Below are 15,360 nucleotides of genomic sequence, written 5' to 3'. Positions count from 1 at the left end.
ATCCTTAGACTTTTGCGTCTCGTAAACCCCTTTTCAGCACGAAAGGCTGTCTCCTTGTCTGAAACCTCTTTTGGTACTGAACTGTTCGGAATGTCATCTTACAAAGCCGAATGAGCTCTAAATACCATCTTCGTCGCTGCCTCGAAGTCTATCAGCCTCATTCCATTGTCAGATGTTACATTATGGAGGCCGAATTTTCCAACAATTAGACCAAAAGCATTCTACTTTCCAATTTTGGTATTAAAATCGCGTAGAATAATTTTAATACCATGGACAGAACAACAGTCATATGTTTTAAGCCCTCGTAAAATATATGTATTTTTAACCTTCTCGTCCTTGTCTTCGCAAATAAGACTGATATTGGAAAATTTGGCTTTTATGGGAATAGCCGCAAGTCTCTCATACACCGGGGTGAAGCTGGAGACCAGAAGTTTTAACCTCCTACGGTCCCCATGTGTAGTGGCTGGCGCAAACGTCAAGTTTCGAACCGGGTACTGTGTAGATCAAAACTTAACCTCCCGTAATATGTCTTCGAATCTTAGATAAAGTTTGGTCCACTCCTCCTTTCGCTAAAGTGTTACGCACGGTTCTCTTAACCGGAGCAACCGAGTTGGTAATATTAATGGTCGAAATACTTAGTTTAAGTTCGAAAATGGTCCATATCGGTCTAATTTTTATGTGCCTCCCTCACAAAAGTTCAACATTTTTGTTTGAGTGAAGTTCAGTGCCAGTTTGAGGGTAGGTAGCGCTGTTGTTTTGTGTTTTTTTACTGCATTCTATTCTTTCCCAGCGGCTGACTTCTGGGAGTTTGATCTGCAGCCCTTGTTTAACCTACAATCAGATAAAGTTTTTATAGTGGGACCCCAATGAGAAGCATCCATTCTAGGGCAGGACAGAAACCGAGGGTCCGAAGAAGAAACCTAACTTTTAAGTTGTTGATTGCTCCAACTAGGCCGAATAGTGCATCGGAGTTTTTTATTTATGTTTTCTCGTATTCCTCGGGTGGGAGGTAGTAGATTGACATCAGTTAAGGACTACGAGTGGGAAGTGGTCTATTTAAGTGGTACATGACATCGGTGGATTTTCATCAAGGGAACCTATCACTTTCAAGAACTTTGATATTATCTGTATTCTTAGCAATCCTCTCCAATCATTGTGTGAATTTTTGCAATTGTTCGCTTCATGGAAACAGACCTTATATTATATTGTTATAGAATTTTTCAGCGTAAAATTCTAAGTCGATTTAGCTATGTTCGTCCGTCTGTCCGTTCGTCTGTTATAATCACGCTATCTTCCGAACGAGTTGAGACAGAGGGCTGAAATTTTGTACACATGTGTTCGAAGATGAGCTATATCGGTCCACGTTTTGGTATAGCCCCAATATAACGGTACCGCCCGATTTGAGCTATTTACGTTTTTAGGTACATATTCAGGCCGAATTAGTTATAATTTCACATTTAGGGTTCCCAGTGGTCGAGAAACTTATTCTCCTAAACTTACCGGCATAGTAGGTCCACCTTTTGTTATAGGCCCCATATAACGGTAACGCCCGATTTCAGATATTTAAGGGTTATTAGCTACATTTTCAGGCCGAATTAGGTATAATTCAGTCAATCACTATGAAACGTCTCCACCAAAAATTATGGATATAGGTCCACGTTTTGTTACAGCCCCCTTATAACAGTACCGCCAATCAGGTATTTTGAGGTTTTTAGCTACGTTTTCATACCGAATTATATAATTTTTTTAATTTTGAGTTTCTAGTGGTCAAATAACTTCTTCACCTTGTGAAGAAAGAAAACTAATTTCTCTATATTAGCTCAGGGTGGAGGGTATAAAAAGTTCGTCGCGGTCGAACTTAACGCTTTGTTACTTGTTTTATTTCGCTTTACTTTATTTTATTTTACTTTATTTTATTTTTATTTATTTTATTTCACTCCATTATTTTATTTTTCTTTATTTTATTTCAATTGATTTTATTTTGTTTTATTTTAGATTATTTCATTTCACTTCATTTTATTTGGTTTTACCTTATTTTGTTCATTATTTATTTTATTTTACTTTATTTCATATAATTTTATTTTATTTCACATCATTTTATTTTGTTTTATTTTAACTTATTTTATTTTACTTCATTTTATTTTATTTGATCTTATTTTACTTTATATAATTTAATTTATTTAATTTAATTTTGTTTTGTTTTGTTTTATTTTATTTTATTTTAGTTTATTTTATTTTATTTTATTTTATTTTATTTTATTTTATTTTATTTTATTTTATTTTATTTTATTTTATTTTATTTTATTTTATTTTATTTTAATTTAATTTATTTTATTTTATTTTTTTATATTATTTTATTTTGTTTTATTTTATTGTACTTTATTTTGCTTTATTTTTTCATTACTCACTTTTAATAATACCAGTTTCTTTTCATTTTTTCTCTCGTCTTATGTCTTATGTCTCTCATGTCTTATTTATTATTGCCAAGTAAAAAATAAAGCAAAGATGATAAAATGTTCTGTGGAACAAATAGCATTCACACTTTGCAAGAGAACTGAGAGACTTACCAAGATGGCGGAAAATTAAGCAAGAGAGCACAACAACTGTGCTAGAAGAACAGTGATAGACAGATTTGCTAAGTGCAAGGGAAATTGAAAAGTAATTTTGAGGAACAAAAAAATATCACTTTTCAAAATAACTACTTTTCGATAAGTGCAAAATAAAAAGCGATAAGTTGTTTCATGGAATAGGGCCCTGGTCACATTTTTAGTTTTTTTTTTTTTTTGTTGGGTTTTCAAGATTTGCTTGAAGACGGTTAGTCTTATCGAAATAGGACTAGAGAAAATCTTATAGCTGTGAAAATTCTTTACAAGATTGGCTTTCGAAATTTTATCAGAGGTCGTACCATTTTTGAGATATATAAGTTTAAGCTGGGAAATTGCAGTCATGACGTTGTTTTATAAGAAGACGATACAGTCAGTGAATTGTCCCAATTTGAACTTCTATATCTCAAAAATGGTGAAACCTACGAAAATATCATAAAGGTCAATTTGTAGACAACTTTCACAGCTACAATATTTTCTCTAATTTTTCTCTAATTCCATTTCGATAGGACTTGTGGTTTCAAAAAAACAAAAACCTAAAACTTTGATCGCGATTACTTTTAAAAGGCGCTCCGGCAATTTCGGTATAAGTTTTTTAAGTGGCAAGTCCATATTTCTTGAGAAAAATGCCCGAAAGGTGTAAAAACCCCTATGGCACCATATGTAGTGACTGGGGAACACGATAATTCTCGAACTGATCAACTGATTTGGTTCAAAATTTGGCCTTCGTCATATTTTTCACAAACTTAGTTTTAGTTCGAAAATGAACAATATCGGTCTACAACTTCGATTACTTCCCCCAATATCTCTTGAACAGGACAACTAATTTGGTCAAAACATTGGATCTCTTAATATTTTGTCCAAATTTAGTTTAACTTCTAAAATGACTCATATCGGTCCTCTCCTTAGGGTACCTCCCCCACAAAATTTCAACATTTGTGTTTGAGTGCAGTTGAGGGTCTGTTCGAAGATCCTATGGAAATGTATACCGATGCTGTTCGTTTTGGCCCTGCGATATTATGTTTTCAGTGGACAAGTCCATGCTTCCTGGCATACTGGTCCAAAAGTTATACGATGACCCACTAAAATGACTAGTGGGCGCGATATCTATCTGAAAGATATGACTCTCAAAGTAAGATCCACTTCCATACTTTTGTCGGCAAGTGCAAATGTCCAAAAAGGGCTCAGTACTTTGTGGCCCTTTTTGGACATTTGCACTTGCCGGACCCTAAATACATTCGATCTGTCCGTAGATGAAAGTTTCAGTTCATATATCTTGGTCGGCAAAAGCGACTGATACTTTTTTACTTATTGTTTTTTATTTTTCTCATCTATGAACATTGTAGTTTCAGAATCCGCAAAAAAAATTCCAGGTGTAACTACCTTCCATTTAAGGTTGGTTTCGGCGGACCGTGGCCAACGAACAACATTATGTCATAGCTAACAAGTATAGAAGGTCTACCTTCGTTAAACATTTCAAAACGGTCCTCGTAAGTCTTTAAACTGCACTTATGCGTGACATTGTTGTCAGTTCGTTTTGTAAACAATACACTCTTTTATAGAGAGTAATATGAAGTTAAGTCATTGAGGGAATACTCTAGACTTAAACAATCATAAAAAATGTTGAAAATTTTCGAGAGAGGTGCTTAAAGTAGTTATCCGTGTAGATCTTCTTGGTACTTGATGTACATTTAGAAGATTTACCCACAAACAAATGACATCATTAAGGTAAGGACGACAAGGACAACCTTCGCTAAAAATTCTAAACCGATTATCAATCGAATAGCTCTAAAACTGAACTTAATCAAATTGTTTAACCGATAGAGTGGACCGAATACTCCATCTCCAGTTATTTCTTAAAAAGGACATCGTTTTAACCAGCCAACCAATCAGACGGTCAGATTGTCATGAGATAAGTGCCTAAAAAATTATAGTTTTATTCGTTAATTTCAATAGACCAATGTCAACTTCGTTGAAGAAGAAATAGTACAACTCTGACATTTGGACATTATCTGCTAATCCGGTTCAATTTATACATGACTCCCTATTCCAAAATGACAAGTACAATATTCTTAGTAGTAGAAGCTTGTCACATGGCACAACACATTTGTTTGTTGATCAGCTGATAAGAGATTTTCACTTCCTGTTTAACTTTGCATAAACAAGTATTTCATTGTCCGCCGCTACCACATCCACACTTCTTCTTCTTCTTTTCACAATAAAAGTATTTGTGGCATGGCAGGCATTGCAGAAAAGGTTGAGGAAATGATATGCCAAAGGAATGGCAAATGTCGCCTTCGGCAGAATTTTATATGGATGGTATTTTCTAATGATGTTTCTCCCACTTTTGTTGTTGCCTCCATTGTTTGTTGCCGTTGATTTTGCTGTTATTGTTTACTTCACTGCTAAACAAGGCGGATTCAAATGTCTTTTTCATTGAAGGCACGTTGTACCGTTTTGTCGTTAGACTTGAAGTAAATAGGAAGAAGAGTGGTCGTCGATGTTGTTCATTTGCTTGTCGCTTGTTTTCTGTGTCATCGACATTATTGTTGATTTACTTTCAAGTGTAAATTACATTGTCTGTTGGTGAGTGAGGTATGTATATTAGGATGGGACGAAAATTTGGAAATAATACGGAAATATTGACGATTGGTGGGTAATTGTTGGCTGGAGTTTCATTACAATTTAACATGATCGCCTTATCTTGTAGAGATAAAAAATCGGCATTTAAAAATATTTCGAATATTTCGCGGTGTTACATGAGTTTTGACAAAACAAACCGTGTTGAGCGGCGGAAATTGTGACCGACCAAAGTTTATCCACGTAGTGACTAAGAGATACACTAATGACGAACGAAGGTGTCACACGAAGTCGTACATATCGGCGTTCCAAGGTTTTCAGTTAGGGTATTAACTGTATTAGAAGGATGTTTCGTTGTTACATTGGCGTCTCAACGTAGAATAGGCTTTGTTTTCCTTGCCTTGGTACTGCAGAGATATGCCATGATGGACCTCCATACTCCCATCTAATCAGTGACGAATTAATCACAATAAAATTTTTAAAATAGCTCTAAAAACCAACGATGATTACATTTCAGCAACACCCAGGACTGGAGAAATCCATTTGACTGTCGACGTGGCCCAATTTTGATGGATAGTCTGGCTGAGCAAAGCAGACTATTGCTAGTCCTACTAGTGCACACAGCGACCCTGAGTCTCAGTCAGGTTAGTGTTTCTCAGTAGAAAGCGCAAACCCTTTGAAGTTAGGACCGTCGAAAACCCAAAAGGACTTTCCATCTGCCGACAGAAATAAAAATTCGAGTCAGGAATTTATGGAGGAAGGAACCTCCACCAAAGAACTAAACTAAACTAACTAAATTTAAATGAAAGTTTTCGCGGTTTCTGAAGCTACAATGTTCATAGATCAGAAGGGACGGATTTTCAAATAAATCGCGGTCAAAGTTCACATTTTTAGGGCTTTCTTAGGTTTTCACGATTTTGATTGGAAACCACAAGCCCTATCGAAATGCAATTAAAAAAATGTTGTAGCAGTGAAAATTCTCTACAAGATCGACCTTAATGGTATTTTCTAGGTTTTACCATTTTTGAGATATAGAAGACCAAATTGGGACAATGTACTGACTGTATGCCCCCCTATAAAACAATGTCATGTAGGGTGCAACTTAACTAACTTTGAATGAAAACCGCTTACACCTGGGAAGTTTTCCCGGATTCTGAAAAAGCAATGTTCATAGATGAGAAAAATCCAAAAACAAGTAAAAACCGCTGGAGGGATCTTTAAATCAATCGCGGTCAAAGTTCACATTTTTACGTTTATTTTAGGTTTTCGCGATTTTGCTTGGAAACCGCAAGTCCTATCGAAACAGGGCTAAAGAAAATTTTGTAGCTATGAAAATTCTCCAAAGGACTGACCCTTATGATTTGTACCTAGGTTTTACCATTTTTGAGAAATAGAAGTTCAGGTCACATTTTTAGATTTTTTTTTTTGTTTTTTTTAGATACAGCGGTTTTGGATACAGCGAATCACTCTCTTTCAATATCTATGCATATTTCGATGTTTCATTCAGCGGCCAAAGTGTGCCGTCAGTTGCATCACACAATGCAAAAAATCTTAAAGTGGGTAAAAGTCACGAAATGTGCGTACGACTTTGATGCGCATCCGATTTCAGTAACACCCATCAGAAATTCGTCTATATACACCTATTTCAAATAGATTTGTCAAGAAATGCGGATGTGCCTCCACATTTCCCATATTATTCGCGTATCTCTGTAATTTATGACATGATTTTTGACAAATATTATATTTGCGCTTAAATGATTCTATATATATAAATTTTCGTAGAAAATCGCGACTTAGTACGCAAAATATAATTTTTAGCAAATTTTCCTATTTTCAAGGTATCTATATCCACCCTTTTAGTGGATGGATTCGTACGTGGAAGGGCTCATTAGATCCATCGCGTAAAAAAAACTAAATTCACACGGGGTTCAAAGGATATTGAATGAAACTTGTACATTTTACACGGAAAAAATAGGTTTTTTTTAAAGAAAATTCACGCAACAAATGTTGGATTTTAGACTCCAATTACAAGGATAATGTACGTATCACACTCATGAGATATACCTTAAACGATGTAAAATCACTACTTCTATAATCCTATTATTAGTTTTGAATACTATCTAGTTGCGCGTCCGTATTATTAAAAAAAATTCAAAAATCCTATTGCCTATTGAGTATTCATTGAGCCTTTCTTTAGGCATATATCTATAAAATGTAAGGTTAAGCCAGAAATCGGAAGATAACATAAAAAACTTGTTGGCTTCAACCCATTTTTCTACATTGATCCAAACACAGCTTCCACGTAAATTAATTTTTATGCTCGACATTATGGGATCCCTCCTAAAACACTTCATTTTAAAGAATTTCAGTCATACTTTATAGAATATGTTAACAGTTCACGAATTCGGAAAAGGTGAAACTCGGATTCATCGATTGTAAAACATTTTTTGTTTTTATTTTTTGTTTATTGATATTATTTTCTGTTTGAGTTGTGGAAAGTGAGTACTTCAAATGTATAAAGGTGACAGCTGCAGAGGTTTGCAGACGAATATGTTATTTATCGTTTTCAGAGACCATCTCATTAAGGGGTTACCCCCTTTTACAACAAAACGTTTTGCGGTGTCGACTAAGGCTCGAAAACAAATGGACCGATCATGATATATTTTTGAGGGCGTATAAAGTTCCTAATAATATTGACTTTAAACCAGGGAATTTTGAATATGTATATCAATTTTTAAAAAAATGCTGAACAGTCAAAGTCAAAATTTCGATTTTTAACAGAAAATAACTGTTTTTTGTTCATTAATCGGTCAAATAATTTTTTTAAGAAAAAATCTCTTATTTAAAGACAAGATTTTCATGTATTTAATAAGACCACAAACATATATGACGACTGAACACAAACTTTCAATCATTTCGGGTAGATAATGTGGCTTGAACCTTTATATTCTATCGGGCGGTGCCGTTCGATGTGGGCTATATAAAAACGTTGACCAATATCAGAAATCCTCTGTAGTAATACTTCGCAGCCCTGGCGAAGACTAAGTACCAAATATCTGCTACTTCGGTTGGATAATGTGGCTAAAACATTCAAAATACCGAAAATCGGGCGGTACCGTTCTATGGGGGCTATATCAGAAAGTGGACCAATGCCAACGATTCCCTGTAGGAACATTTCGCAGTCCTGGCGAAGATTAAACATCAATTATCAGCTACTTCGGTTGGATAAAGTAGCTAAAATCGTAAAAATACGGAAAATCTAGTGCTACCGTTCTACATGGACCTATTACAACCATTCTCTGTAGGAATGCAGACTAAGCACCAAATTTCAGTCATTTCGGGTTGATAAAGTAGTTAAAACCTTCTAAATACCGAAAATCGGGCAGTACATTTCAATGAGGGATATGTCTGGACCGACCATTCTAGTTTTTTGTTCTCATGATTGTAAGACAACAATAAGTACCTATACCAAAATCAATGCACCTACGACAACTCCCTCTATTTTTGGCCACAGTTAATATGAATTCGAGACATAGTGCATCGGTAGGACACCCCTCAAAATTGAAGGATATGAAGTCAAAGAAGATGAATCAGTCACTAAACAAACCAATCAAGCAGAAAGCTGGGATGGAAGCATACGGAAAGCACGAGGTGTCTTCCGGATATCTTATTACGGGTGATAGCGCTGGAAAGGGCACACAAAGGTCAATAATTCTAGATGAGCGTCGAGTGGCGGTCATTGATAAATCTCATCCTGATGGGATGATTAGTGGCAATAGAAGGCGGCTTCTCGAAGATCGTCTGCGAGACATAAGACTGCTGATGGCCTCTGCAAACTCTGGGAAGGATGTAAACTAGTGGCTGTGAATATGGAGTTGATGCTTACGAAGCGTACTGTGTATTGGGTCCAGAAGCCATATGTATACAAATAAAAATAGGGTTGCTGGCCTAAACGATAGCAACTACACACCCTCCGCCACATCCAATTGAGATAAGGTTAAGGACCACTGGATCTTGTAGTGCAGAAACTGGCATCCAAGAGTGCACTTCGGCTTAAGGAGCTACATACCTGCACGTCGAATACCCGAAATATGAAAAAATTCCCAGCAGAAGCAACGGGACTAGCAAATAAATGTGATAAACTTCGTCATACGAACCCTGAAGACCCAATAGTTAGAGAACATGCTCTTGAAGTCAACAGCCTAGTAGGCAAGTATAGCCGGAACTGACTAGGCCACTTGAAGCATTGGAACAGCGTGACAGTGACAGATCCGAATAGGTGCGCGTGTTATTTTAACCAGCAATAGCAATTTAGAGATCAACTCGAGCCCTGTATAAGATCCCTCTCTGCTGAAGTGGTAACACCACAATTTACGATGAGCGCTGTTGCAGATGTCATTCGAAATGGAAAATCATCCAGACGGAATCTCACAAGCAATGCTTAACAAGGTGTCCCCAATTAATCGTACCAAAAGCCTGGAAAGTTCGCAGGTTGGTCCTGCTACTGAAGCCAGCTAAGAATGCCAACGAAGACGAATCGTAAAGGCAAATTTCCTCCTGTCGTCAGTAGCGAAGATTCTAGGGGCACAACTTCTCCTCATGAGAGAAGTAGTTTTCCAACTTAAACATGTATTCCGGAAATTGCACATCACCACAACAGAATTTCACTCCATATCCACAGATATTAGTCGTGGACTGAACCAAAAAAGGCCGTGAGACCCGACAGTCATGGTGGCTCTTGACCTACTTAAGGCACGTGTGGACGCCAGTCGTTTATGGAGAAAAGTTTACCATCATGCATCAGCACAACAAGATGTTGTCGATGCAGTAACTGATTGAGTGTTATCGCTGTGAGCAACCCTGTCACGATTTAATGGACAGGCTTTCCCCACCCAAGCATGTCAGGAGAGATCTTTATGATCTATAGAGAGAGACCCAAAGGTACAAGCATGAGCACCTAGATCAAAGAGCCTATCATGCAGGCTTAGATAGCATTCACAATGTTGCAGTTGCGCACCACCCATATCCACCGCGATAGAAAAACGCCAACAAACAAAAGGTTTTAGCCCAGTTAAGATACGGACGATGTAGCCTCCTCATTAAGTATTAGCCCCGCATGATAGCACGATACCCAATACATGGCCTACAAGTGGAGTGGGACCGCACGACACGTTGCTAAACAAACATTTGACTGTCCAGCCAGTCCAGGTTGCTTTGAATCTGGACACAGATTGACCATAGCCAGATAACTGAGTAGATATACGAACGAGTTCGTAGCTACTTTTTCGATCTTATTTAATTATAATTTAACATTAGGGTTTCCAATGATCAAGAAACTTCTTTACTATAAATTATGGTCATAACGATACAACCTGATTTCGTGTATTTAGACGTTTTTATCCACATTTTCAGACCGAATTAGGTATAATTTGGCATCTAAGGTTCGAAGTGGTCAACAAACATCTCCACAAAAATAGTGGACATTAATAATAATAACAATAATAATAATAATAATAATAATATTAACAATAATAATAATAATTGTTCCACAAACATACCAGACGGTACAGGGGTTAAGTTAATATACCGATAAAATACCCCTCAGTAATGTTGGCGACATTTCCTAAGTATTTCAGCCTTGAAAAACTTCTCACTAGTGGTGTCTTAAGACACGCCGTTCGGACTCGGCGATAAACAGTAGGTCCCATATCATTGAGCTAAATACGAATCGGAGTGCACTCATTGATATGAGAGAAGTCTCCCTTGTCCCGTATGGGATGTTGTGGAACAATGTTTGTTTATTCATATACCGATACCGCCCGATTTCAGGTATTTGGAAGTTATTAGCAATATTTTCGGCCTAAATTGGATGTAATTTGGCATTTCGGGTTCCCAGTGATCAACAAAATTGTTCTACACCAAAAATTGAGGACAAGGGTGTATGGCCTCATATAACGCACAATGGATCCAGTTATTGGCCAAAAAAAAACTTAATGTCAAATTTTTGGTATAGCATCTGGCAACTCTGCCAGCTACGACATCACACTTTTTAAAAATATATTTTTTTTTTGTTTCATTCGATCGTGTTCTTCTTAAGAATAGCTAAAAGTCGGAACATTTGACTAATATTTTTTGTAGTGAACACAACTTACATTTTACGTGCAAGTAAATGTATTCAAAATATCGCGAATTTTGAAGGAGGAGGTAATAGCTTAATTTTCTTTAAAAATAGTGGTTCAACGTGTTGTGGAATTCCAGTTAGCTGTATACTTTTTTAGTGTATTTTGTAATATCAATTCGATCATTTGACCTAAGGTGTTAGTCATGATGCCCACCAGTGCCCACCTCGGGAATAATTTTCCAAAATAGGTCATGGGTTTAAAATTATTCAGTGGTAAGAACAGCTGCCATCTAATGCAGACTATAAATAAACTCGGGACCTTTGTTCATAACATTTTGTATTAAGAGCATAAAACAATTCTTACCATATACCCACTCCAAAGGGGAAAGGAGGGAGAATGCTACGCCTATTGTTTCTTAAAACAATCTTCGCAGCATAAAAAATTGGGCAGTACCTTCCGATTGCAGGTATTTTGGATGTTTAGATATTTGGGGTGGTCAAAAAAATGTTAAACCTAAATTGTGGATATTAGTAATGTCGTAACAGAAAGAAAACTTATTATTTCATATTAGTTCAGAACATTTCATGGTGGAGGGTAAGAAAAACTTAATGCTTTTTTACTTGTTCTTCTCTATAACTTCTTTTTCAGCACTCTGTAAGACGAACACAATATACCATAAAGTCTCTGAGTTAAGTAACTATCAACAAGTGAGCAAAGGCTATAGTCGGGACGGGGTCGACTATGTGATACCCTACACCTCTACCACTGTGCATAAGCTTTTCACTGTTACACATTTCTTTTAGAGAGATACTAAAATTTTCACTTATATGACTTTTATACCAAATGACTTAAGGCGAACTGAACCAAAATAATTATTATTTAATTTTATATTTGACTAATGTCGACATCTACTTGGTACTGACTGAAAGCTTTGCTGGTCTTCTTGATTAGCATTTTACATGTCTTTAACACACCAAATAGAAGCAGAGGTATTTGTCATAAAAGTAAAAACTTCAAAATATTTAATTTAAGATAGATTAGCGCCTTTAGCAATAACTTTGATATTTAACCATAGATGCCACATTTTGTGTTAATTTAAAGCTCAGGTAATTTAGTTTCATTATTAAGCTTTCTCCTTGGAATATGTCCAACAGAAGAATCAATATCTGACACGGAAATCAAATTCCATAAATAGGAAATTTGGATATCCCAGCGTCTTTTTCAGCATCACAAGCATTTCACCTATTTTGGTAACGCAAATAAAAAATAAGTGGGATGTGCGCCAACCTATTTTGCATCCTCATCCATTGAATAAAATTTTGAATGTTCTCCACATACGTTTTTTTCATTACGACAACTGAATATTATCCGACCATCACCACAATCAATATGCTTCTTACTCTTCCTCCCCCACTGACCATCAAAATTCGTGACGATCCGATCAAAATTGCGACCTGTAGCGTGATTAAAAAAATGGAAAAGTGGGATGCGATATCTCCGTTATTTGACCACCTACGCCAACCTATTTTGCATCATTGTAAAGATGGGATTTTCTACTTTTAACGTTTCAATTGCGACCTGTAGCGCGATTAAAAAAAATGGAAAAATTAAAGGTATTACCGACTACTGCGACACCTCCGTTATTTGGCCACTTTTGGAAATTCCCCAACCACAGCTGTGATATTCGTCATCATAAACAAAATCGCAAAAATTAAAAGTTGGAATTTATTTGTGACATCTTCTTTGTTGGACCACCTACAACAGCCTACTTTACATCGTTAGGAAGCTGATACTTTTTCGCTTTGGAAAAAAACGTTGACTTTTTCTACAAATAAGTTGTTTGTCCATTCCGACCCCTATATATTATCCGACCATCATAGGCTTCTTCCCTTCTGGGGCCTCCATCAACAACCAACATTTGTTGACGATCCGATCAAGGTTTTGATGGACAGACGGACGGACACATATTGCCAGATCGACTCAGCTCGTCGCGACATTCATTTTGGTATATATAAGTGTGGCACATAGTATTTAGGGTATAATTACGACAAGCTACGTCTAACCTAACACTAAATTGGAACAAGTAAAAAACATTAAATTTGTAGGGGCACCTGTAGATACCCTTATGCTCTTAGATTTTTGACTTGTTATGGCACCCCCTATAATGACAGTTGGACATCCGTTCTTACATCTGTTGTCGGCCCAAATTAGGGATACGTAGTGAATTGCAATAATCGATTTTTCGATTATTCGGTTTTCGTAAAAAACTTAAAACTCGACTTTCGATTAATCGTTAACTGCCGAAACCCGATTTTAATCGACTATAATCGACCATTTTCGTTGATGCGATCCGTGAGGGTTATATGTATAAAAAAGTACCGTCGATTATGCGGTTTTAGCACACCTAATAGTCAACTACGACTAATAGTCGACCACGATTAATAGCCGACTAAGATTAATAATAGACTACGACTAATGGTTGACTACGAATAATAGTTGACTCCGTCTTCCAAAAGTCGACTATGAATAATCGATTATCCGGTTTTCGCACTGTCAATAGTCGACTACGACTTTTGGAAATTTTACGGTTAATAATCGATTAATCGATTAACCGAAATCGATTTTACGTATCCCTAGCCCAAATGTTAACTTACATTATGGTTTACATATGTTATCGCACATTACATTTTTTTAACATTCTATTTATAGAACTTCACTGGGGATGAGATAGCTCTGTTCTGTTTTCAGAGTTTGTGATCACCACCACATCAAACATTAACATCACAGCATAATCGGTTGTTGTTCGCCCTAAGCTCGATGGTAACCCAAGCTTACGATAGCTTAATGGGTGTGTTGTGCGCTACGGGTCGTGGAACCCAGGTTCGATTCCCGCGACCAGCGATGTTTTTTTTTTTTCTTATTACTATAATTTAAACAAATGGTTTTTCTTATAGATTTTCATTTTTTTGTCTTATAACTTAATGGAAATTATATCGAGATAAATGCACATAAATTATGGTTTGATGGTTACAATTTCTTCCCAAAAGCTTTGGTTTTTGTTCCGGATGTTAAAATTTCCCTTTTGTAACAGAAAGTGGAAAGAAATGCTTTCCTTTTTTATTACCTTTCTCTTTTCATTCAATGTCATACCCACACATAGATAACCCTGATCGCGTCTGAGAAAACCAACATTGTATTATATACAAACATATCGGTTGCAGCCAAAAGTGGCTGATCTATCTATTGCAGTGGCAATTGATTTGGGTTTTTTTTTTTTGCCAAACATGATTTTTGCTGGAAGCTTCTGATCGCCACAATCGCCATATGTTTGCTTTCTGCAAGGATTTTGCCAGCTTTTATGTATAAGCGACCTTACTTTAAATCCTGCTCCTGGTTTCTTGATGATTTAATCCCCTGGCAATGCTATCTAAATTCGTTTGGATATTTCTATTTTGGTAAGCTTACGACAGCTAGATAAAACCTCTCTAACACATGAGAGCTAATTTGCCATCTGTACCTTCTGCTTTCTTATGTTCTAGAATACCCCCTGTTCCTGGTTCTGCATCATCGTTCCCCTTGTGTCTACAAGCTATTGCACTCAGAGACGGCCATAAAGTACCAGTAGTGGTTAGTTGTTATCGGTGATCGTGCTAAACGGTTGTGTAACTATCAAAACCGGCGGGAAGTTGATGTCAAAACGTTTTTCATAACTCGTCCAAAAAAAAGTGATCCTCGGGAGTCTAAAAACAATCCATATCGTGTCAATGAATATTTTGGAATGAGTGAACAATTCATATATAGTACCCGCAGTTTTATCGTTGTTTAATTTAGTTTAATTTGGTTAAGAATTTCAATTTGTTTTTTATTCGGTTTCTATATGGTGTGAAAAAAAATTAGTTTACTCTCTTCTTTACGGTGATCAAGTAGAAACGAACGGAATTGAAGCAAAAATTTACACAAATTGAGAGAAAGAAAAAGAAAAATATAATTAAATTTTCTCGGAGTGCTTTTGTTTTGGTAGTAAATTATTTTTAAACCATTTTAATTTAGCTAGA

This window comes from Musca autumnalis, unplaced genomic scaffold, assembly GCF_047663935.1.
Source record: "Musca autumnalis isolate F117 unplaced genomic scaffold, ASM4766393v1 scaffold_1, whole genome shotgun sequence".
Taxonomy (NCBI): Eukaryota; Metazoa; Arthropoda; class Insecta; order Diptera; family Muscidae; genus Musca; species Musca autumnalis.
The sequence above is the reverse complement of the archived record's forward strand: the minus strand, read 5'-3'. Positions refer to the sequence as shown.